We start from the raw sequence: 26319 nt of genomic DNA, 5'->3' as shown, positions 1-26319 counted from the left end.
GTCAAGACCGTCACGTTCGAATTGGAGTGTTTCAGGCTATAATGATTTATGAACTTTGTTACTTAAAAATAATTGTTATTGAAAAATAAAAACTTAAACTTATACTTATAAGTTTAAGTTTTTATTTTTCCTCGCAAGTCACGGCCGAATTAGTTATTATCGATTTCGTTATCGATTGGGGCCTCGTTCAAAATCATTTAAGAAGTCCTTTCCTTTTCAGGCCTGGAGGTATACCAGGTATATAATATATACCAGGTACCTATAGTTTTTGAAACGATCCATTGAAACTCAAGAATTATTTTTGTAATTTTTGTGGAATTACAAACATAATTCTTGATTTAACTGCTTGAATATCAACAAAGCCTTGCAAAAGAAAATCCTTGCTTTTTAGCTGAACAATCGAATGTAATAAATAATATTTGTTCCCTCCCCAGCCGTGCTCTGAGGGACCGCAGGTCGTAACAAAAAAACCACGGTTTGTTCTAAAAAGGCCGGGCCGGTTTATTGAACCCAAGGACGAACACACCTGGCTTAAATTTTACATGAGTATTATATTTCTTAAGTAGCCGACCAAGACCGCGATATACAAGTCTTACAGCGCCATCTATTATCTGGTAGCGAAAGTTGTCTTTAATTTTAAACATACCGCCCGCCAAGGACATTTAGTGAGAAATGGCCTTAATTAAATATGAGACCTGTAAATGATACTGCTCAAATGTTCTTGGTGGGTGATCTCACATAAATTTTGAACTTTGTTTAAATAAACGCTTGAACTTACATAATAGTAGAAATAAAACAAACCAAATTAACCCTTAAATTAACAAAGAGGAGCTTGACCTAACCTAAGAAATTAAATCATTGTAATTACTTATTCACTAACGGGTAAAATACATAATTTGGACGTGGGTCTCTTAATGGTAGAATTTTTTACTTTGATGGTGACCACGCGGGTAATATTATCAGTACCCGGATGCTTTTCCAATACTCGACCCATCAACCAACGACTTGGTGGCAGATTATCCTCCTTGATTAGAACAATATCTCCTAAGTTTGGCTCCGGGACTCGGGAGCTCCATTTGTATCGGTTCATCAAATGAGATAAATACTCCTGTGACCAGCGTTGCCAAAAGCTTTGCAACATTCTTTGAATAAATTGCCACCTTGTTAGTGAACTTACATTGGAAGTCAAATAGTCCTTGACCTCCGGTATAGCTATTAACGGCCCTCCAATAAGAAAATGACCTGGAGTCAACGGCCGTGGATCACTCGGATCTGAACTATCGATTGATATAGGTCGCGAGTTTAGGCATGCTTCTATCTGACTGAGTAGTGTGCACATTTCTTCGAAGGTTAGAGTTGACTCGCCGATTGCACGCTTCAAGTGGAATTTGGTGGCCTTTACACCAGCCTCCCAAAGACCACCGAAATTAGGGGCGTGAGGTGGAATAAAGTGCCATTCGGTGCCATTGGTTGCTAAATATTCAGCCACATCCCTTTGCATCCGGTTGAGTTGCTGGAGCTCTTTAGCCGCACCTACAAACGCAGTGCCATTGTCACTCCACAATTGTGTGCAATGGCCGCGTCTGGCCACGAATCTCCGGAAACATGCTATGAAAGCCTGCGTGCTCATGTCACTCACCATTTCTAAATGAATGGCTCGGGTGGCCATGCAGATAAATAAACAAATGTAGCCCTTATAAGAACGGTAACCGCGTCCTTTAGTTGCCCTTACTTGTATGGGCCCCGCATAGTCAACTCCACTATGCAGAAATGCCCTAGCAGGAGTACATCGAACTGATGGAAGGGATCCCATAAATTGGTGTTGAATATTAGCCTTTTGCCGGATACACGTTACGCATTTACGGATATTTTGTTTGACTAAATTTTTCACACCTATAATCCAATACACTGTTCTCAGATAATTGACCATTAACTGGGTCCCTCCATGAAGAGTGTTTTGATGTGCGTCCATTACCACCAATTTCGTAAAGTCTGAAGAGTGTGGTAATATTATTGGATGTTTGGTCTGTTCGGATAATTGCGATTTTTGTAATCTACCACTCACTCTCATTACCCCATGGTCATCTAGATATGGACACAAAGGTTGTAATTTACTATTTTTCGATTGTAAAGACCCCTTGTTTTTTAACTGTAAATATTCTTCATTAAATTCCTCCCTTTGTGCTTTTTTGATACAACAAATCCTTGCTTGATCTAATTCTTCTTTAGATAAATGCGTTGTCCTATAAGCGTTTCTTTTATAAAATCGTCTGCAGTAAGCTACTACTCGTAGCAGTTTCTGTAAGGAAGAAAATCGTTGGAATAGGGTGTCCTCAGATAACGCATTAAAGTGCGTACTAATTGCTTCCTCTAAATGAACTTTCACATTTGTTGGCTTTTTATATTTTATGGTTTGCTCTCTAAGAAATTGTGGACCGGAGAACCAAAGCTCATTCTCTGCAAGCAATCCCGGTTGGAGACCTCGCGATGCACAGTCTGCAGGGTTCTCCTTGGATGAGACATGATACCACTGGGCAGAATCCATAGTCGTTAGGATCTCTGCAACCCTGTTGGCTACAAAAGTCTTCCAACGACTTGGATGGCTATTTAACCAAGAAAGAACAACCGTCGAGTCCGTCCAAGCTCTGATGTTGTTCTTTGAGATGCTCAAAACATCGGCTACTTCTGCTAAAAGTCTCGATAAGAGTGCTGCTCCACAGAGTTCGAGACGAGGAATACTGACCTGCTTAATTGGTGATACTCTTGTTTTTGCTGCTAGTAAAGAAACTTGTCTGTTTCCCGCACTGTCAACGATTCTCAAATAGACAACGGCTGCATAGGCCAGTTTGGATGCATCGCAGAACCCGTGTAATTCAATTTCACTGTCCGTTGTTGAAATGCCTAGCCATCGTGGGACTTGTACTTTGGTGAGTTGTTCCAGTTCATTGCGGTAAGTAACCCATTCTCTTCTTAATTCTTCTGAAATTGGTTCATCCCAGTTTACACCTGCTAACCATAATTTTTGAATGAACATTTTTGCTACTATTATGCTAGATGCTATCCAACCTAGCGGATCGTACAGACGCGCTATCACTGATAATACTGATCTCTTTGTTTCAGGTCCAGGCGTTGTATGCGGGAGATTCACCGAGTACCTAAACTGGTCTTCACTTCGGTCCCAGGTAAGTCCTAACACTTTGGTTGTATTTTCTGTTTTAATTTCTATATCCTTTTTGTCCTTGATATTTTCCATGTCCTCTATCATTTTGTCCTCGTTGTCCAGTCTATTTATTTTTTGTGTTCTCTGTTTTTGCTTGTTCTGGAATTCAGGAATCTGCTTGTGCATGTCCTTTTCTTGATTTTCATTATTTTGTATCTGATCCAACAAGTCCTTACTATTGGTGTTCCATTTTTGTAGTTGAAACCCGCCTTTAGATAATAACGCAGTCATTTGCCTATAAATCTCCATACCTTCCTGCACGCTAACGCATCCAGTCATTAAGTCATCCATATAGAATGATTGCAATACTCTAGATGAAGCTAGAGGAAAGTTCGTACCTTCATCTAGGCTTACTTGGTTCAATGCTCTGACAGCCAAGTACGGAGCGGATGCAGTTCCAAACGTCACTGTTAATAATTCATAATCTTGTATTTCTGTTTCAGGGCTGTCGCGCCAAACTATGCGTTGAAACATGGTGTCCTCTTCAGCAATTCTGACCTGCCGATACATTTTGATAATGTCAGCTACCAACGCGATCGGATGAACTCTCCATCTTATTACAGTATGCCGTAAATCTGACTGCAGTTTAGGTCCTATCATTAGATTGTCATTGAGCGAGACTCCTAAGTTATTTTTGCTTGATGCATTGAAGACTACGCGCACCTTTGAGGTTGTCTTGTCGTTTCTTATCACTGCGTGGTGTGGTAAGTAGACAGCTTCATTCTTTTTCATATCATCCTTTGTTATAGCTCTCATGTGTCCTAACTGTAAATATTCGTTAATTACTTCGGTGTACTTTTCTTTCAGTTCTGAATTCTTTGATAGCCTTTTTTCTAGTGTTTTGAATTTTGTTACAGCTATTTGTCGCGAATCACCACCTAAACAACCAGGCTGACTATCTCGAAATGGCAATTTCACGATGTAGCGACCTTCATCTGTCCTTTTTGTTGTAGTGACGAAGATTTCTTCGCATCTTTTCTCCTCTTCTGTCCACATACTCTTCGTACTATATCTCTCTTCTTCTAATTCCCAAAACTGTTTTAAAATATCTGTTTCGGTAACCTTAGCATGCATGACCGATATTTTCGGTGGATCCCCGTCGTTTCTGTTAAAAGGGTCATTGACTGAGCCAGACAAAATCCAACCTAACGTTGTTTTTTGTGCAATGAGCTTCCCATTTTGGCTCTTCTTTATGCCCTCTTGCACTATTTGGCTGTAGACGTTAGCACCTAATAGCATATCAATGGCCTTGGGAGTTTCAAAATAGGGATCTGCGAGTTGTAAATATTTTAATTCTGTCCAGTCTAAGCCCTGAACTTGACGTTCTGGTAGGAACGTTGTAATGTTCTTTAGCACATAAGCTGTGACCTGTATTTTTCTGTCCAGGTTTCCCCTCGATCTTAGTTTAACCGTAACAACATATTTCGATGTTAGAGCTTTGTCTCCACCAAGACCGGTAATTATGCCACTAGCAGGAGTCTTCTTTAGACGTAGTAACTGGACTGCGGCCTCTGTTATAAAACAGGCTTGTGACCCTTGATCTAATAAAGCTCTGAGCACGTGATTTCCCCCAGCTTCCGACTCGGTGTTTACTAATGCAGTGGCAAGTAAAACCTGACTACAGCTGGCGATCTTTTGAGTTGATAAGCATGAAACTACTGATTGAGCACTAGATGATGTACTACGATTCTCAGTAGGTTCCTTTGCCGTTGGATTGGTAGTTGTGCTTCCGACATTAGGGTGCAAAAGCGAATGATGTCGTTTTTTACAAAGCTTACAGAATCCAGGATTTTTACACTGTGACACTGTGTGATTTCCGCCTAAACAATTGAAACAAATTGAATTTTTAGCTACAAAGTCGCGTCTTGTTGCGATATCTTCATTAGCAAACCTTTTGCAAAAACATAATTTGTGGTGCTCTGAACAGTATTCACAGCACATACTTGAGGACCTTGTAGCTATAAAAGCTCTTGGTTTTGAACTAGAAGCACTGGTCTGTGGTGCGGGTTTTTTCGAATCTACAAATTCTAATGCACGGAAACGGCTTTCTATGAAATTTTTGAATTGTTCCAATGTTGGCAATTCATTCAAATCAACGGAGCTAGAAACATGTAGTTCCCACTGTTTGCGTGTTTCTGGGTCGAGTTTAAAAGAAACAATATGTATGATGATAATGTCCCATGTGCTCACATCAATGGCTATATTTTTAAGAGCATTTAAGCAGTCCATGGTGGTGTCTATAAGATCCTTAAGACTGGATGCTGATTCAGTATTTATACGCTTTATGCCAAACAGACGCTTGAAAATACAATTGGCTAAATATTTTCTGTTATTGTATCTTTGCTCTAATAGAGACCAACATTGACTGTAATTTGCGTCTGTGATTGGCGTGTGCCTTATCAATTGTTCTGCCTCACCAGTCACATGAGATTTCAAATAATGTAATTTTTGTACATTTTCTAGAGCATTGTTATTGTGTACTAACGATACGAATAAATCGCGAAAGGTTGTCCACTCCGAATAATTGCCGGAAAAAGTAGGAATAGTAATTTTCGGCAGTTTAGCTAACTGGCTGAACTTGTCACTATTCTTACTGGCTGATGGGACAGACTCCCCTGCAGATGGCGTTAATTGATTTAAGGTTGTGAATAAAAGTAATTTGTACGTAAAATAATGGTCTTTAGTAGTCGCATAAATTTCCTGTACGACATATTGGCTAGCCTCTAAAATATCTGGCTTTGAAATCTCATACAACTTTGCATGGTTTGCCCTAAAAGATATCCAATCCATTTCCAAATTTTCAGATCTAATTTCTACGTATTCTTTTGTTATTCTTTCTTTTGGACTTTTTTTGAAATTGGATAAATCCCTTTTGATTGAACTATGTAAATCTAACTGTACATTTATTAGACCTTCCATTTTGTACTTAAATTAAAATAATTATTGATCTACTTAGCTATTTATTGACTTATTAAATGTCTACTAACTATCTTTCAAAATATTTACAAGTGTATGAAATTTCGTGAAAATTTTACAAGTTTGAAATTTCATGAAAATTTCACAAGTGTTTGAAACTTGTACTATTCTAAGGGAAAACGGACATAGGTTCCCCGTTCCCTCGTTTTTATTGAAATTATACTAAGTCTAAACTAACATGCAATTTACTCTAAGTTAAGATTCTCTAATATGTTTACAAGTCTTAAATTTTTATGTTCTTAGTTTGAATTTTCTAAGTGGTTGAAATCATATAAATAAAGTCCAATTTTGCTTGAAATTAAACCGCTGATATAAAGTTCAATTTTGCTTGACAAATAATAATTTGAAGTTTGTACTCACAGTTTGACACTTCACTTTTGCACTCACACGTCACGATGACAGCTGTCAGCTTGACTTTGGCACCTGTCAGACTTGACTTTGACACCTGTCAAACTGGTCCTTGGTAGTCCATCCTTGGCGTACTAGGGTTGTCCTGCTCTGCACCACTCGTCTCGCTCGCTCTCGCTGGTCCACGCTGCTGGCGCCCTCTGCCGGCGCCTGCCGCCGCTGCTGGAACCACGTACTCTGGTGTCTGCAGCGATCCACTGCGAGTACGGTGAGTGGTCCACTCCAGTGGACCACTTGTTCTTCAAAAAAGATCCGGTTCGAAGGACCAAAATGTTCCCTCCCCAGCCGTGCTCTGAGGGACCGCAGGTCGTAACAAAAAAACCACGGTTTGTTCTAAAAAGGCCGGGCCGGTTTATTGAACCCAAGGACGAACACACCTGGCTTAAATTTTACATGAGTATTATATTTCTTAAGTAGCCGACCAAGACCGCGATATACAAGTCTTACAGCGCCATCTATTATCTGGTAGCGAAAGTTGTCTTTAATTTTAAACAATATTTATTAATGTGGAAGAAATGGAAGCAACATCTATAATTAATAATGATGTATTGATTAATTACATAGGTACCTACTACTTATCTACCTGATTACGTAGATAACTGATTATGAGTAATCGATATGAGATTCGATAAGAACTTACTAGAATATCGGTTTTTTATTACAAAAATATACTTACAAGATAGGTAAGAGCATAAAACATTTTTCGATAAGATGTTAATAATTTAACATTAGCAGAACACTGCTTTCATTCAACATAGTTCAGTTTTGTAGATATAGATCTACAAAGTTGATCCAATATTTTGTGAATAGAAATTTTAAATGGTTTTTTGAATACCCTACAAACTTTAATTTTAATTTTCTGGATTTTTGTTTTTATTTGAGTTACTTATTTAACTTTTTATTTCTCATTTATTTTTTGTGGAGCATTGTAATTTTAATTTTATTACTCTTATATTTCTTTACATTACCTAGGTATATTAAGTGAACTGTTGTAATTTTACCACGATTTTATAATACTTAGGTAACTGCTGAAATACCAAGCTGCTACCAAGACGCCTTGTTAGTTGATGCTAGAGATTCACTTTGTTCGAATCAATTTTTATAAAATGAGTAGATTACATTGCTGCTTTGTGTAATCCCCTTTCCATTCATATCCATTTACATTCATCAATGGACAGGGTAAAGTTAAATATTTGCTCTGTTTTGCCTACATCTTAAGTGAAAATTTGGATGTGTGCCAACATTGCTTGTTAGTTAGACATCTCGCGGTCTACTTTTTGGATATAGTTTAAGATTTCTTAGTATTTCTTAGTGGTTGTACATGTATATGATATACAATTATGTAGCTACATAGTATTACCTATATAGAAGTTATGTATAGGAGGTACCTATACAAAATATATTAAGTAAACAAAAACTTTTAAACTAAATACCTAGCTTAACTTACTAGTTCCGCCTTCATGGATTATGAGGAAGTCATCCCTGGAGCCTCAGTATTGTGAAAATGGAACTCGCGGTTCAATGAGAAAGTTTATATTTGATTCCTACCCATAGTGACAATTCACAATTCATCTATGCGGCTTTATGCAGGTTCAAGTTATCAAGATCACATTGATAAAGAATTCGTATAAAAAGCTACATAAGACTTTCAGTAGAAGTGGTTGAAAAATCCGTCGTAACTGGTAAGATTTGAAATTTTACAAAAGTGAAGCTAAAAAAACTGAGCTAAAGAAACTAAAAACACATCCACCCTCAGTTTGATATAACCTTTAGGCCTGACGCACATTATTATTAATGTCCGTAAGAAAACTTTCTGACGCACACCTTATCACCTACTGCGCACCCCGCATAATATTATCGTGGCAATCGTGATCTCCATCAATCAGTGGTGAGCTTTAGAAGCTGACGACCGATACACACACACTTTGAGTCTAAACTCTGCAGGTCAATACAAAATGTATGGATTAGAGTGCCTTCCAGTTTGTGTTACAATCAGCAGTATGGGGCCTATAAGAACGGTATATTTCAACCAAATAAATCAGTTTTCAATTCTTCAGTCTCATCTGCCCTACCTACGGACCTGGTATTTTTGCCCGCCGGCTAGGCTTCAGAGAAAGACGAAAGAAGAGAGACTCCGGCTCGAATAAACCCTTCGGGGTGTCTATCGAACTTGGTGTTTTGTTTTTATAAGCACCAGACACCTCCGCCTAACAGGACGTACGCTTTTGATAATCGCAGAGTGAATGCGACAGTTTTCTGACAAACAATTTCTGATATAATATGCGGCCAGTATTTTGTCAACCTCAGTCACTAAACGAACTCTCGCCCTCTTACTTACCAAACCCTTCGTACCATTAACTTCATCGTCTAATCTTACCAACTGACAGTGTGACGTGGCAATTTCCTTGCTTCCAAAAGCCATCTACATACCTGAAAGAAAGGAAAGATAAATTACTTTTAAAGTTATTTGGGAAGCGTCCATGGTAGGGCGAGAATTTTGCACCATCACGGGGCAAGTTAAAGACTTTAGGTATACGAATGTACATATAAGTATCTTCTCTAAATATATCTTTTTAAATGCATACTTAGGGATAAGACAACATGCGTTTGTTTTGTAATACGTATTTTATGCTTAGGTATATAATATTATAAAGAGGTGGTTTGTAAGTTTGTGCGTGGTTTGTAAGGAGATGATCTCCTGACCTGATAATTCGATTTTCATTTTTTATTTATTTATAGAGAGCGACGTTATCCCCCAGTGTTTTTTAAAAGAATATTAGCCATGTTAATCATGATTACAGGGAGTATTAGTTTCCCCTGCAATTAAGCGCAAAGCTTGTGCCAGGAGTGGGCACGACTTTCGGTCCCTTGTGCTCCGTCATCAGCGGTGGGATAGAACTTCGTGAGGTTTTTAGTCGGTAGGAGTCCGACAACCACTGTGCTCCCCCGTGGTCGGTGGTATCCATGATGGATTTTTGAACAGCCGACTTTTCGGAATTCAGTCGGCTCCTCAACCGTTGAGCTATCAGGCTGTTATACATAGATAGGTATTAAATTATCGCAAAAAATGCAATGTCACGCGGATAATGCAGGTCACGCGGACGAAATTGCGGGCAAAAACTAGTCGCTTATAACTTCTAAATTTCTTAGTAGATGTCCATACATCTGCCATAATTAGAAAATTAATAAATAAGAAGTGTTATTAGTATAAAAATTAGGTGAGGTCACCCGTGCGAAGCAGGTCAGCTAGGACATAAATTGTTGTTTACTTTATTTCATAAATGTAAGGAAAAGGTGCTTGTGTACTCGGGAAGGACTTTTAAAGTTTTGAAATGCCTTTATATTTTATTCAAGAACATAATATACGTGGAGGAAGCTCGAGTAACAAGGCGTCAAAGTGCTACGAAGTCTTGAGTGGAAAAACTCTAAAGCGGATTGCGAGACGTAATATTATATACCCTTAGGTACCTTACGTGTACTGTGTACATATTTGTGTGTGTGTGTGTGTGTGTGTGTGTGTGTGTGTGTGTGTGTGTGTGTGTGTGTGTGTGTGTGTGCGTGTCTGTGTATGTGTGCGTGCGTGTGCGTGTGTGCATGCGTGGGTGTGTCTGTGTGTGTGTGTGAACATACGTTCTATCTTTTTCAGTCTGCGTCGTATTCTCATTGCTGAGAATCATGGTTCCTTTCCATTAATCTGTGATTAACTCCTACCTAAGTATGTGTAATTGTAGAGATTTTCTCGCAATTCAATAATTCCATTTTATGTATAATGGATATTATATTGTTCCTATTGAGGCATTAAAAATATTAGGGTTTTCCTTCAAAACAGAAATATGCTGATAAAAAGGTCGGCGGAAAATGGTCTATCAAAATTACTACACTCGACATACGTAACTGACACGTAAAATATTAATATTGTAAGTGATGATATTCCATCAAGAGAAATGTAATAAAAATTTCATACCTACTTGGAATATGGAAACAAATTCAACTTGGCGAAGTAAAACTTCCTAATTGTACCAGAATCGCAAGTTATTCTGATTGGATTCAAGATCGCCCCCAATGGAGAGATTGAAAATACCTTCCATTTGCTCGCTAACTATCCGGGTGTGCTCAGAGTCCCACATTTCCGCCCAACAATTTAATTTGCTACATATTGGGTGAAGTCTTTGAGTGCTTCTTTTCTCTAAGAACTTGAAATGAGATCCCACGGCCCCAAACTTACGCTATTGTGTAAACGCAAAGCGCCACAATTTAAGTTGCTGTGATTTGCCTTTATAGGGCTCAAAAAGATTTGCACTTCATGACCTCCGTGATTTCTTTTTTAAGAGGGGATTATTCGTAGTGCGCTCCAAACCAACAAACTTTAGTGTTCATTTGAATACTAACCAATTAAAACCAATGATAAAGAATTTCAGAAACTAATAAGTAAAAAAGTAAGTAAAGTAAAATATTCGGCTAGTAAATAATAGATGGCTTTATCGCTAAAATAGCGACCTCTTCCGGTCTTTTTTAGGGTACAATATAACCTTAGGGTACTATGTACTAATATGTCTGTAGTTTTACATATACCCGTTAAAATATTTAGTCAGAGTTCCACAAGTATGAAGTTTCTCCTTACTATAGTTAAGGCATTATACTGAGTCACAAATCATTACGGTTGTGAGAATGCTGCAGAAGTCGTTATCGATAAAGGGATGCCGTTCGGACGCAGGGAGCTGAGGCTCCCTCGCTCTTTATCCTATTATCGATTATCGACAAATCCTTTTTTTTTACTGTTACACACAACACCAGCGCGTCATAAGACCTGTAAGTGCGAGCGAAAGATCCGATAAAAATAATTTATGACTTAGTTCGCACTTTATAATGGTTCAAACTATTGTCAACATTATGATCACCTTAGATTAATTTCAAATTCACCAAATATTATATTATCAATCTACATTGCAGATGTGTGTTGCGACTCTAGCTTTAGTTTTAAGTTACCTAATTAATTATCACCACTATATCGTACAAATATAACAATTCCGACCATCAAAAGGAGTACAATAATACCTAATATTTTGAATAAATGATTTTGACTTTGACTTCGATTTTCTCCTAATAGAACAAAGGACTTTTTTAAAACATCTATTTACGCGCAAAATACGGGTACAAAAGCTAATAAGTAGTATAAATAACACAACTAAAACCATAAATTTAGTATGTACTAGATCAACAATGACAGATTACCGGTGTTACAAAAAATGAAACGTAAATGTGTGCGTGAAATAGAGTTGTCTTGACTGTAGCATTGTATTATCGATAGTCTTACTGGCGAAATCATAGGACACTAATGAGTTAGTTTAACGACATGAAGTAAACAGTATCTTATAATCTTAAAAAATCAAATACATTTCAAATACACAAATAGCAACAAAGCTAAAGCTGGGTAACAAATTATTATTTATTAATGAAATGACTTGGTGCAGCTACTACAAATAAGCAATTTATAATAATCTATATGTATATCACGTTGTCAAGAATAAAAATGCGTAAGTATGGATGTTTCTGCGTGTTTTGGGATTTTCATAAAAATTACCGGAATTTGTTAGTTTTCCACCTCTATTTTTTCAAGGGTGCAAGTCAATATAATTTGATTAAATACAATAACACTGGTATAATGTCTAAGGGACAAGTCAATAAAAATAAATTATATACATATATGGCGCTCAATTCATAGCTAATGACCTCCCCGATAAGCACTTAAATACAGTAATGTACGGATTACCCATAACCCTGTATATGAAATCTAAGTCACACCAAATAAAAAGGAAAACCGGCCAAGTGCGAGTCAGACTCGCGCACTGAGGGTTCCGTACTCGGGTATTTTTTTAAACATTTTGCACGATGATAAATCAAAAACTATTATGCATAAAAATAAATAAAAATCTGTTTTAGAATATACAGGTAAAGCCCTTTCATAATATGATACCCCACTCGGTATAGTTATCTTACTTTGAAAATTGAAACATATTTTAATTTTTTTTTAAATGGTGTAAACACAAATTCACAGTTTTCAGATTTATTCCAGTATTTGTGCTATAAGATCTACCTGCCTGCCTTTCATGATTATAGGTCAACGGGAAGTACCCTATAGGTTTCTTGACAGACAGACAGACAGACAGCTTAAGCCTATCACATCAAACCTACCGGCAGACACGATTATCGACTATCGATACTTGTGACGTCATCACTTTGTCAATCCCTATCGTAACCAAACGTTTTTAAATTTTACACAAAATATCCAAAAATTCTTCATTTAGCAATGTAATTTGATGATAAGTCTTAAGGGAAACCTATCATCTAAGCTTCCAATAGTTATTTTGCCTAATTTTCAAACAACAAATGACGAAATAATGATTATAAACAATTAGTATAAATAATCAGTAATTACCTGTGAAACGTGTATTTACGCGGATTATAACGTCTTGTAACGTCACATTCGCTCACTGAACAAGACACCATGGTGGCAGGACATAGATTTTACGTTTTAATCGTAAAATTATTTAGTAAATGCAAAAAATCACCTCGACTTGGAACAGGCCGAACTCATAAGGACCGATACTCACGTAAACAATGACTTATCGGCATCTTGTTTCGCTATCTCGCTTTCGCTCGCGGCAGTGTGTCTTATCTAACTACTCTCGCTCCCTCACTTTGTCAGTCTTTGAGCGAAGCGAAAAATCATAGGTCTATGACTAAAACCAATACCGCCCACGAGTTGCAACTGTTAGTTACCTATCGGAATTTGCATCCGATTTAATTTATCTATGTAGTTAGCACGGACAACTGTTTTTTTACTAGAGCAATACTAAAAGAAGTACGAATAATAAAATATAAATAAATTAGACTACATTTGCATTTGCAGTACAATGTTGTTAATAAAATTGCAAGTTGATTATCAGGTAGGTATTAATGTTTTAAATACATATTTTGTTTAAAATTAAAACTAAATCTACGAGGGATTCAAACGCTCTATAGTCTGAGAAGAGTCCACAACGAACTCATCCGGGTATTCTTTTTATAATCAGCATTTCACAATATGGTTTTAAACTACTAAACTACCAAAACTACTACTAAACTAGAACTATCAACGGTGTTAAAGCAACTCATTACATATTCGAAGCTTTCTTATATATATAAAAAAAATTGTACTGTTTCTGTTACAAAACATAAAAGTTCTGTAAGGAATTATTTAACTGAACCATTCCGCACACTGACTGTGGTGACTGTTAGCGCTGGCGGAAACAACCGAGAGGGCGCGGTGATGCCCGAACACCTGGATCGATTTTCTACTTGAACTTGCCTCGGTCGCGTATGCCTCGGCATTGAGCAGTTTATAGCACTTATTAAGTACGGTCACGGCTACCCTCAAGGCTATTCTATTTGAATTCGAAACAAAGAGGTTATTTAAATATCTACGTGTTCGAGAATTCAGTTCATTCTTTATTTAAATTCGAAAGCAGCGGTTACATTCCTAACTACTCGGAAGTGTTCAGTTTCCAATTACAGCGTAAGGTCACTTTTCTTTCAGGGTTGTATTATAAATACCTAGAGTAAGGTGGCTTTTTCACCAGAGATGTGCTATAGGTACTATGTTGTGAGGAGGTCAAAGCTAAGCTACGCAACTATTAACAATTTCCACAAATACTAAGCGGTGTAGCGGAGCGGGTAAGGTGTTATGAAGATGCGCGAGGTAGCTGTGCGAGGTACGGTCGGCCTCAGAATTTGAGTAGCAATTCCGCGAAACTATTGTATCAAAAACCTGTCTTACGCTACACACATCTAACGCATGCATGCACAACCGTGCTATGCGAATCACACTATATAATATTATAAAGGCGAAAGTTTGTAAGTGTGTGTGTGTGTGTGTATGTGTGTATGTTTGTTACTCCTTCACGCTAAAACTACTGAGCGGATTGGGTTGAAATTTAGAATGGAGATAGATTATTCTCTGGATTAGCACATAGGCTACTTTTTATCCCGGAAAATCAAAGAGTTCCCACGGGATTTTAAAAAAACTACACCCACGCGAACGAAGTCGCGGGCATCAGCTAGTATGATCATAAAGTAAAGGCGCGACTCAAGCTAAGCGATGCATCGACCGTAGGTTAAGTAGGTGCTACATCATTCGCGCATCCGTAGCTCCTATCTGTAGCTCCCATCCGTAGCTCCTATCTGTAGCTCCCATCCGTAGCTCTCATCCACACGCATCTCTCGATATAAAAAGCTTAGTTGAACTAATTTCCACCAATCCTATGTGGAGCAATAAAAATTATTGGTGGATATCACACATATCCATAGCAACGTAGCACATATATATAGGTGAAAAAGCAGCCTAAATCTTTGAAAGCATGACTCAACAGCAAACTAGAAGCTATTTCTTTCTTCTTTGTCGTTACAATTTTGGCAGAGCGGTCGTGCCCGTCACTGTATTCTGTGGCACGCTTAACTATGCATCTCCATTCCTCCCGGATAGCTGCCTTCTATAAATAAATAAATAAAATAAAAATAAAAATATTTTATTTCAGACAATAGTTACATGTCTATAATTAGTTGTATACAAATTGCATATCTATATGCACTTTATTTGAGAGAACTTCCATCACACCCCCCACTTGGTCTGTCCAAGTTTTTTTCAACGAGTTCGACGGAGGAGTTACGAATAACCGAAAGAGAGCAAAGTATAACTACTTATCTATACGGCTACGTCTTGATCATTATTCAAGTGCTTAAGCTATGAGACTATCAGGGCTCTTCTCTATAATACCTAGATATATTACTGTACCTACCTACTTATAAAACGGCTAAGTTGCATAATAAATGAGGGTATAGCGTAGGGCTTGGAAAATGGCGGACTGAACCCGAGTCTGGACGGCGAAGGGTACAAAATTGGACCTTTCTATCTAAATGACGTACATTTATTAAATAGTAAAATTTGACATGCAAATTCAATTTATCAATTTTAGCCTGATACTAGCTGAAGATAACCGAGCCCCATTTAGAAGAAGTTCTATGCTCTGGCTCTTCTAGAATAAACTGTTGAAAAATTAGCTCAAGGCGAGTATTATAAATCCATGCTCAGGGCAAGAATTGCCATTTTCCGTTGTTTTTTTGGACTCTCAATGAAAACTATTTAACCCGGCCTTCACTCGAAATTAATTGCTGACCCAGATTACGGCATTGGTCATTACTAGAAAAATAGCAAAATAGTCGTTATGCTGTACCAATAGTTATGTTATACTATAATAGTCATTGTGTAGTATGCAAAAATATTATAAAACTCCAGAAAGGCGAAGCTCATACAATACATACGCTCAAACAAATAACAAGTGTACTTAAATTAAAAATTTATAACACCCCCGACAAGTGAAGGTTACAATAACTAGAAAAGAGCTGATAATTTTCAAGCGGCTGAACCGATTTTCTTGGATTATAGCAAAGAACACTTTCGACCAAGCCACCTTTCAAACAAAAAAAAAACTAAATTAAAATCGGTTCATTAGTTTAGGAGCTACGATGCCACAGCCAGATACACAGATACACACGTCAAACTTATAACACCCCTCTTTTTAGATTACATGGATATTGGCGCGGGATTTATGCATCTTTTGACACCTTTGAGTATTCCAAAAATTGGCGGCCCTTTTTAGGGTTGGTTGTATGTTTAGCACATCACACTAATATTATGAATGCGAAAGTTTGTATGTGTGTGTGTGTGTGTGTGTGTGTGTGTGTATGTTTGTTACTCCTTCACGCAAAAACTACTGGACGGATTTGGCTGAAATTTGGAATGGAGATAGATAATATGCTGGATTAGCACATAGGCTACTTTTAATCCCGGAAAATCAAAGAGTTCCACGGGATTTCAAAAAACCTAAATCCACGCGAGCGAAGTCGCGGGAATAGGCTAGTTATATATAAAATTAATCCAGGACCTTGAAACCTCATTTGACATTGGCGTGTTGATGTTGCATTGATTTTGATAGTATGGACTATGGTGCCCTTGATAGATACATTGTATTGATTGAGGTTGAAGTTTAGCCTTGTATACAGAAAATATCTACTTACTTGGAAAGCTTAACCTGCAGGACATCATATGGGACGGACAACTGGTACGTTTGGAACTCTAGTAGCTTTAGACTCTTTACGCACTGCATCCGATCAGAATCGGAGAAAATTCAATAAAAAAAAATGGATGTTGCTTGCGTATTCTTGAGCCACCACGCGCAAGCTTTTGTCAGATATCTAGTAAATAAAGTAGCTAAGTATTTTTTTCTAAAAACATAATTTATTTCGTTTTCGTTATTAAAATTTACATTATGATTAAGGAACAAAATATAATTAAATCCCATTTTAGCCCGCGACCCAAAAAGAGGGATGTTACAAGTTTGACGTGTGTCTGTGTAGCTGTCTGTGGCATCGTAGCTCCTAAACGAATAAACCGATTTCAATTTAGTTTTTTTTTGTTTGAAAGGTGGCTTGATCGCGAGTGTTCTTAGCTATAATCGAAGAAAATCGGTACTGCTGTTTGAAAGTTATTAGTTCTTTTCTAGTTTTCTTATAGAGGTTTTTGTGTCGGGGGTGTTTTAAATTTGGATTTATAATAAGTTTTGTTAACGTATTTTGTTACAAACACAAACATTTGTAAGAATGCAAACATAAGTCACATTGGCAGCACAGAATACCTACAAATTATTATCATCAACCTATCACCAATTCACTACTGAGCACGAGTCTCCTCTCAGAATGAGAACTTAGGAAGGGTTTGTTCATAATCTACTACGCTGACCAAATGCAGATTGGCAGACTTCACATACACCTTGAATACCTATTGTGGATTTCTCAGGTAAGCAGGTTTCCTCGTGTTCAGCGTTAAACCAAGTGATACTTCATTGGTTATAAACTCATGACTCTGAAAAGTTAGAGGTCCGTGCCCCGGATTGAACCTCGGACCCGCCGAGTAAGAACCAATAGGCTAGGCTATCACTGCTTCTTAAATAAATCTTAACAGATAATGACCATTATAACAAGATGGTAGTCATAAGCTGCTAAATTGGGACATCATTAAAAATGGGACTAAATCTCGAAACCTATAACAGAGATAGGACAAAACCCCTCATTAAAATGTAATACGTAATAGACTTGGCCTCGGGCACTACACTTTGTCAATGGCGCTCAATATACTTGATGACGGGCCGCCCTTCAGTTATTTTACCCTGAACTGGCTTGAAGCCACACTCCAAATTGTTAAATATTTACGCTGACATTGAAATAGGGACGTTATAGGATTGATGTCATAATACGACCTTCCTTATGAACACAATAATTGGGTTCTAGCCTTTGACCGATAATAATTATTTTATCAGTAGGCCAAATTATAAAACTAAGTGCGCTTGTTTGTTGGTTTGTCTTTCAATCACATCACAATGGAGCAACGAATTGATGTGATTTTTTTCATGGATATAACTAAAAAAGTGGAGTGACACAGGCATTTTATCTCAGAAAATCAAAGAGTTCTGAATTTTAAAAACATAAATCCGTAAACAAAAAGATATTTGAAAACCTAAATCATGCGGACAAAGTCATAAGCATCAGATAGTTATCGATATAAAATTTAACACTTCTCTAAATCGTTAAAAAAAGTCCCAGTCATTCTGTGTCTTCGCTTGTAACTTGCAAACTTTTCCATGGGTTTTGTACATCTCATTCTCTTTCGGTATAGAAATAAGAAATGCTTATGCATTGTGCTCCCATATTTGTAATCGAAAGTTTCATGAAAAATCAGTTTGGACAATGTCGATGCCCGAAAAATAAGTATTATCTGTAAAGTAATTATTTATTGTTGGTTTAAACTTGTGTTTGCATAATTTAATCTCCCTATTACATTAGATAATCCAGAAGATCCTGAAGTTAATGGATAATCTACCACACGACAATCACCTGCTTTAGAAACAAAGGGGATAATAAAACAACTGGCCCTTTGTGTATGTGTCGCACTTTAGATATGTCAACCTAACAGATTAGTCGAGTCCACCTATGTCAAGTTTTGGTCATCACAATTTGAGGTCACCTCAAGGTCGCTGCAAGCAAACAGTTTGATTCCTATTCGAATATCAACCAATCAAATCCAATGAAATTTTGTAGACACGTTTTAGAAACTAAAATCTGAGTTTGTGGTTTACCACATGACCGTAAAAATATGTAGTAACAAAGTTGCACGGGTTACAAGATTTGTGTCTAAATGTTGGTGTAACTTTGAAATTAAATATTTTACGAATATCTGGCAAACCACAAACATAGATGATATAAACATAGACATCCATTAAACTAATGTACATAATTAATTCAGAAGATAGCAGGGTTGTCTGATTGGAAAAAAACGAGACAGAACAGGTGTAAGAGTTTTCAATACTAAGAATGCAAATAACGTCATCAAACCCAGTCGGTTCCAGTCCAGTAGGCGGATCCAGTGGCGTCGAAGAAATCTGATAGCTTGAACTCACCTCTTCATTTTGTAAAGAGTCGTAATTTCAGTTCTGGGTTTTGCAAGTATCGTTAATGCCAATATATTACGATGATGGCAATTGGCCAATTACGATTTTGGTTACCTAACTACTTTTGGTTCTGGTTGGGACTAGGTTGGTTCTGCCCTTGAAATTGTAGACGAGTATGTATACCTGGGACATACAATCCAGCTAGGTAGGTCTAATTTCAAGAAAGAGGTTTATCGCCGATTCTAACTCAGCTGGGTAGCGTTAAGGAAGCTTCGACATGTCTTTTCGTCCAAAATTCTTCAGTGCTTGAAGACCAAAGTCTACGAACAGTGCGTATTACCAGTGATGACATAGTCATAGATCCGGAACATGGTCGCTAACTATGAGCTTTATAAGTAACCTCAGAGTCACTCAGCCGAGAGAGCATTGCTTGGAGTTTCTCTATTAATCAAATCAGAACTAAGAAGATCCGTAGAAGAACTAGCGTAACCGACATAGCTTAAAGGGTTGCGGGTTGCGACACACAGTTCGAAAAACCGATAGACGTTGGGCTTCCAAGATGCTAGAATGGCAACCTCCAAAAGTCCTCTACTAGATGGACAGACAACATCAAAGAAGTTGCAGGGAGCCGCTGAATTCAGGCGGCGCATGACCGTGGCATCCCTTCAAGAGACCGATGTCCATTCTATGTCATGGACGTCTATCGATTGATAATAATGATTATGATAAAGAGTAGTACCTAAACATTAGAGTCACTGAAGAAGAGCTATCGTTCAGTAATTTTTATGAGATGTTTACACAATAATAATTATGATCGTTATACTGACACAATGGAATAAAGTGTAAACCTGTCGGTTTTGTTAAAGCTAACCTGTAGAGTGCTTACTCATTGCCCTTATTGATGAACATTGATAACGTAGTACGTGAACCTACAGTGTTCATTGAGCTAATATTAACTTGGGTATTATGGGTTTATTATACAAATAAAATATATACTGCACTATCCTAGAATGTAAAGCAAGTGAACTTATGAATGAACAAATGAAAACATGACTAAGTATTTAGCTTATCGCTTAGGCAGTTAGGCACAATCCATACTTCCATACTAATATTATAAATGCGAAAGTGTGTCTGTCTGTCTGTCTGTCTGTCTGCTACGTTTTCACAGCCCAACCACTGAACCGATTTTAATGAAATTTGGTACAGACTTGGGATACATCTCGGGGAAGGACATAGGCTACTTTTTATCCCCGAAAATCAAAGAGTTCCTACGGGATTTAAAAAAACCGAAATCCACGCGGGCGAAACCGCGGGCATCCTCTAGTTTCAAATAAAAGATGGTGGCAGTCGTCATTGTCAAATAAGCATTAATCAAGGTTTATCAGTCCACAATTGCAATGATGATCAATCAAACGGCGACGGATGTGGCAGGAGTAATTAACACCGTGACAATAATATATGGATCGGATAATTATATTGGTTACTAAATCTGACCTGAAATATTTTAATGGATTGTATTATAAAGAAAATCTAAATGCAAAATTATGCTTTTTAGACCCAGCGCCAGTGGTTTGAATTGTAATTGATATGTCAATTGTTATAAAAATGTTATGTGTATTCTTGGCGTAGTTATGTGGATAATAAGTACGAGTACTTTTCGTTGGTATATATATATACCTATATATATACCAACGAATATATTTTAGTGTGTGTTATGATATATTTTAGTGTGGCTGTAATGGCTAAGCCACGCCATACAGCGAAGCAATAGCGCCAATGTATTGGGCATTATGCCCATTAATAACCACTTGGACGGTGTATATTTTTTTATAAGTGAAAATATAATGTGTAACGGTGGGACTGGCAATACTGGCATATACTCGTAGGTCACCAACAAACTACCCATAAAACTATAAGATTAAAAAAATTAAACGTAAAATTAGTAAAAAAAGAGTATTTATTGGCCCTTTAAGTTTAATATAAATAGTATTTATATCCAAGCGCTCGTCGCGTTCGGGGGACTGCTAAGTAAATAAAATAAAACTAGAATACCTTTCTAAAAATGATAAAAGTGCCTTGGTATTTATGATGTTGTAGAAAGAATTGTTGCTGTTAACTTCAGCGGTTACCCCCGACGGGACACGAAGCATTGGATATAAATTTTACTATATTTTACTACTAGCTGACGCCCGCGACTTCGTCCGCGTGGATTTAGGTTTTTTGAAATCCCGTGGGAACTCTGTGATTTTCCGGGTTAAAAAGTAGCCTATGTGCTAATCCAGGATATTATCTATCTCCATTCTGAATTTCAGCCAAATCCGTCCAGTGGTTTTTGCGTGAAGGAGTAACAAACATACACACACACACACACACACACACACACACACATACACACACATACACACACACTCACCACACACACACACACACACACACACACACACACACACACACACACACACATACAAACTTTCGCCTTTATAATATTAGTGTGATACTAGATTATAATAATATAGCTAGCGTCCGCGGGTGGAAAAATTTTTGCATCCGCAACAACTCTGCTGCAGAGTTTCAACCGGCGAGGTAGTAATCCACAAAAATAATAATTGACTGTAAAAAATAAATCACGCTAATTGAAAAATATCGGCCAAAATCAGCTGAACACAATATTTCAGCAAAAAATATAATAAAAATATGAATGAAAGTGGTACTAAATAAAGCAACTGCGTAATGGACGTACGAATTAATCTCACTCCACACTGTTCGGACGTTTTCAGCATTAATTATTCTTTTAGCGAGCTCTCCGCGTAACAGTTTTGTCCTTCAGATTAATGAAAAAAGATAGCTTCATTTTCCTTTCTGTAATTTTAAAACTTCCAGATACTTATTATTTAATTCTTGTCTGCCAAAAAGATTATAGCTAAAACTCGATACGCAGGTGTATAGATACTTTATTTTTGTGTGAAAATTTTTCCTGGTGAACTGTAATTAGTTAAATTTAGTAATTTTTGTTACTGAAATTTTAGTAAACTTTTCAGAATCTACCCCCGCGCTATCTCGCAAAGGGTTAGCGCGGGGGCTGTGCGGGTGTGAGCGGCGTTGCCACCACGATGGCCATCTCGACTTGTCGCGAACTACAGTTAGTTAGTTTAGTTATTAGTTATAGAGTAAAACGTCTATGTTATAGAGGTAGAGTCGCCTCGCCTTCCTCGGGTGGAATTTACCAAAACTTATTTCTTTTCTTATTTATCATTTTCTCTTTTCATTGATTGATTAAATTATTATTGATAGATATTGAAGCCTGGGATACGTTGCGTATTGCAATGCGACTCATGCACCGCCTATCACGCAAGTCTCAACAATAACTGTACAAAATTTTAAATTGATCCGACGACCGCACAAATACGAATAGAGTACTGGAAAATATCTAACAAATAAAATAAATTGAGGGGAAAATGCTGGTCTAAAACTTGTAAAAACAAAAAGCTTTTATAACAAATTATAATTTAATTGTTACGCTACGGTTAAGTAAAGTTGACCTCCTAATAATATTGGCTTGGAGCTAATATTGGTCATTTACCTTCTTTACCTCCGGGTCTCCGAGAGCGGTTAACGCCGTCTGTATCGGTTATTATCACTAACACCTAACCATAACCATTAACTGTAGTAGTCACACTAATATTATAAAGGAAAAGTTTGTATGTGTATGTGTGTGTGTGTGTGTGTGTGTGTGTATGTTTGCTACTCCTTCACGCAAAAACTACCCTGGATTAGCACATAGGCTACTTTTTATCCCGGAAAATCAAAGAGTTCCCACGGGAATTTTAAAAACCTACATCCACGCGAACGAAGTCGCGGGTATCAGCTAGTAATGGAATATTTTTATCTATGTTCTAATTCACCTCCTAGAGCTTACGATTCTGGTTTTTGTACCTTAGAATATCAATATATGCATCTTAATTTATAGTATAAAGCTATGGATCTGATCTTCTAATTAAAGTAGTTTGTCAAAATTTAAGTCAAGTCAGAGGCAAATAAGTAACACCTCTTATAATATGTCAAAATGAAATCGAAAGGCACGACGATGTTTTTGTCGTAACGATGTCACTGATTCATTATTTGAGTTTATGAACAGGAGGACATTATGAGAGGACGGACAGACAGACAGACAACAAAATGATCCTATAAGGGTTCAGTTTTTCCTTTTGAGGAACGGAACCCTAAATATAGGTAACCTACACACATACCTTGTGAAATGCTGCTGTATCCATCCGGAGTCATAAGAGGCGTGTCTCCACTGCTGAACATGGCGGCACTTTCATTAAAACTACTTTATGCACATACTATCATATTTGGAGTCAATTTTCTTCACAACAACTTTTTAATGTTTAAGATGTTTGACCAACCTGGATTGGTACCTTGACAGAAATACGCTTTATTTACCACATATGCGTACCTACAATAAGTTTGACATGTGTTAGTTGTTAACTGAGTGGACGCAAAGTCGAGCGTTACTTTTCTCTATATAAAACTTGCTCATCAATCTTGTATTGTGTGAGCACCCAGCTTTAGTTTAATTTTGCAACGAAAATAATAATTGCATTATCTATGTTTTTAAGTAGGTACTCTCCCTACGTAGGTATTTTTCATGTACATAATATTATTCACATATAGTACAAACGTGGATATTATCTATATTTTTTAAAGGATACCTTAAGATAGTTTTAAGAACTATTTTTTTAGCTTCTGTTATGTGACTTGTAGCGAAATTAATGGCAAAGGCTCTACTTAAGTATCTTATTACTCATTTAACTATGAAATAAGCACAAACCAAATTAATAGTAAATCATTCACATAGATTATCCTGTTAATTTTCCCGGTGTTCGGTTGTTGCTAAATAATTCGACCGCTGCAAAACATTCGCCATAAATAAGGCTAAGGGAAGACCCTTTTGAGTTAAATATTTACCTCGTCAAAACGTATTTCCGTATTAATATTTAAACTTCGTTTATTTACTTTTGTGAGTATTTAAGTACTTTTTATAATTGTGAGATAAGATAACGATTGATGATAATCATGCCTATTCACTTTTGCCTTGAAGTATTCAAGTCATATTTAAGATATTTAAAATACAAGTGTAAATTAAAAATTTATAACACCCCCGACAAGTGAAGGTTACAGTAACTAGAAAAGAGCTGATAACTTTCAAACTGATGAACCGATTTTCTTGGATTATAGCAAAGAACACTCTCGATCAAGCCACCTTTCAAACAAAAAAAAACTAAATTAAAATCGGTTCATTCGTTTAGGCGCTACGATGCCACAGACAGATACACAGATACACACTTCAAACTTATAACACCCCTCTTTTTGGGTCGGGGGTTAAAAATAGGACCGAAGAAGAACTAATTCTTAAATTGATTTTATTTATAAGGCTCTAGGCATATTGCGGCAGAGTTGAAGTGCAGCTACGTAGCCTTTCTAAAAATAAAAAGTTAAATGAACGTTTCTCTCTTTGCACCGTATTCCTCATTGCTGAGAGTCGTGGCTCCTCGTAATTAATCACATTATGGTAGGAGCTTTCGTGGGATAATAAGTAAGTTCTTTTACGATATTTTTCACGAGAATTATAATAATTCACAGTTTCCATCCACAGAAAACGTTTGTGCTGGTCTCTCGAAATTATCCGTTTGCATCGAGCGCAAATTGAATGTTTTACATAATAAGCGAGCACGGTAACAAATTGCAAATTCAGCTCTGAATAGTTTAAAATTTTAATGAGTTTCCTCCGTTACCAACATTGTATATGACTAGGTTTTTTAGTTTTTTTGGCTCATATTCTGTTTCACTTGCACCTCCACAGTATTATTAAGTACTAGTTACCGTTGTACGAAGTACTTCCTAATTCCATGTTCACCCCTGGATCAAAACTGTTTAACTCGAAAAACAACTTTTTCAAAAACTCAGAAAGTAAACTTTATCATATCAGGTCTCAATATTATGTTGCTAAACCCTTTCATAATTCTCTTGCGGAAAAGATAACACGGAATAATTATAAATTTGTTAATTTAGTTTGCATACAACAGAATTAGCCCGTAATTAGATATTTTCACGCAAACAAATGAAAATTTTGTAAACTATTTCGATAAATCAATGTATAAATGTATTAATTTAATCCGAATCAACGCACTCAGCCTTGGTATTAAGTTTAAAGCCACTTCGCAAACAGTTTGACAGTTTAAATCCGCTTTGAGTACAAGACTGATTAAATTCTAGGATTAAACAACTGGGATATGCTGGGATTACAGCTTTTGTACGAAAATTTACCTGTACTGCGAAATTTTGTACGATATTTCGAGCACAATAATAAGCTCAAGATTTTGCTTTTACTCAAATCGTTCATATTATATTGGACTAGCTTATACCCTCGACTTAATCCACATGAATTATACAAACAACCCTAATTGACCCCTTTAGGGGTTGAATTTTTGAAAACCCTTTCGGCTATAACAGCTACTTGAATTTTTATTAATAGCTATGATGCCAATGTAAAGTGCGTTGATATATCAGTCAGTCAGTCAGCTTTCTTTTTATATATTTAGACTTTAATCTTAAGTGAAGGTACAAACAAGTACAAATACCTGTTTCCATTAACCTACCAAGGTACTTTCACTAGGTGAGATAAGAGAGTACCTACTGTATAGTAAGGACGTATTAACAGGGCTCTCTCCGTCACTCTTTTCATACAACCGTAGTTCCAATTTCATTTGAATATTAAGCAACCAAAGTCCATGAAATTTTGCAGACATATTCTAGAAACTAATATCTGTGTCTGTGGTGTTTTAGATTTTTCTAAAAATATGTAGTTTTAAAATTACAAGGGCTCAAAGATTTGTATGAAAATTTTTAAGACCGCGTAACTTTGAAACCGAATATTTTAACAGAAATCTGGAAAACCACAGACATAGATATTAATTTCTTGAATATGTCTGCAAAATTTCATGGACTTTGGTTGCTTAATATTCAAATGAAATTGGAACTACGATTGTATGAAACGAATGACGGAGAGAGCCCTTTTAAAAGTGTAGTTTTTATCACTTAGCTGTTGGATCAAGGGCAGGATACAGAAGGTAGTTTAATAAGTACTTATACTGAGATGGCATGCATTGTTAGGAG

The 26319-nt window shown here is 36.9% G+C and overlaps 1 protein-coding gene and 1 long non-coding RNA gene across 5 annotated transcripts in view; one reads left to right on the top strand and one right to left on the bottom strand.

Moving 5' to 3' along the window:
* The window catches only part of LOC123870097 (solute carrier family 12 member 6), a 346267-nt gene that overhangs the window by 122032 nt on the left and 197916 nt on the right, over nt 1–26319 (bottom strand). The window lies entirely within an intron of this gene.
* Nucleotides 141–19349, top strand: LOC123870526. Its single transcript, XR_006797088.1, has 2 exons — nt 141–421; nt 19313–19349. It is a non-coding gene; the product is annotated as an uncharacterized LOC123870526 (long non-coding RNA).

The sequence above is a fragment of the Maniola jurtina genome, chromosome 2 (genome assembly GCF_905333055.1).
Source record: "Maniola jurtina chromosome 2, ilManJurt1.1, whole genome shotgun sequence".
NCBI lineage: Eukaryota > Metazoa > Arthropoda > Insecta > Lepidoptera > Nymphalidae > Maniola > Maniola jurtina.
Note: the sequence above shows the minus strand (reverse complement) of the source record. Positions and strands in the feature narration are given on the sequence as shown.